This window comes from Branchiostoma floridae, chromosome 2, assembly GCF_000003815.2.
Source record: "Branchiostoma floridae strain S238N-H82 chromosome 2, Bfl_VNyyK, whole genome shotgun sequence".
In the NCBI taxonomy this organism is placed as follows: domain Eukaryota; kingdom Metazoa; phylum Chordata; class Leptocardii; order Amphioxiformes; family Branchiostomatidae; genus Branchiostoma; species Branchiostoma floridae.
Genome location: NC_049980.1, coordinates 19447693 through 19448691, shown reverse-complemented (window position 1 = coordinate 19448691; position 999 = coordinate 19447693).

The following is a 999-nucleotide window of genomic DNA, read 5'->3' as shown; positions in this document are numbered from 1 at the left end:
TTTGGAAGGAAACTACCGGAGGGAAAAAGGACCTGTGGCGCCAAAAGGTAAGCATTCTGGGGGGGATATGTATCATGGGATTTCTTTTTATTGGAAAGGAAAAGAAACTGAATTTGGGAATTAAGAAATTAAAATGGGGTGGCCTTACATTGAATAGGCAGGATATAAATAACCAGTTGAAACCCACATCTTGCATATCTCAACCAAACCTAAACTTCATTTATGGTAAAAAGTAACAGAAATGTGAAGGACTAATAATCCAATAAAACCTTAAGCTTAATTATTTCATTGATAAAAGTTTCTCGAACTGTAGGCCTAAGATAATAAAGAAAATTAAATATAGGTGATGACAACTACTTGTGGCAACTGGGCAGAGCTGCTTGGAAACACAGTGTGAAGATTAGCCGACTGCTACAAACCCATATCAGGAACATCTGCAGTGGTATAATCACTATTACATGCACAATGTGTAATTACTCTGATGATTCATATATACACAGCCAGGGCATCATTTGAATATGCATACAATACACAGTGTAACATTCAGTTGCACAGATGAGATGGCACACATTTTGTGCAGGTACTTAAATCATATTTCCTATCTTGTGTCAGTGCAGACCAAAATGGATTATGACACACAGCCATAAACACGTGCATGAAACAGCCTAATATTGCAGGAATTTAAAATTCTCTCCAAAAACTGGAAAGGGATACTCTATATAAATGATTATACTTGATGATATCTAATATACAACATTATCATGATATCAATAAAAAATTACAATCATAATGTCCTTTTCAAAGTTCCAAGTATGTCAATCATCTGGATGAGAAAGAAAAGTCATGGGTGAACATAAATCTTCTTACAACTAAAATATCTATTCCAAACTACTGTTGTAATTTTTACATTATCCTTTAATAGAGTGTGATAAATCATGAATACAGGAACACCTGTTTTCAAGAAGGTATTCATTCACTATTCTTGATGCTTTATATTAT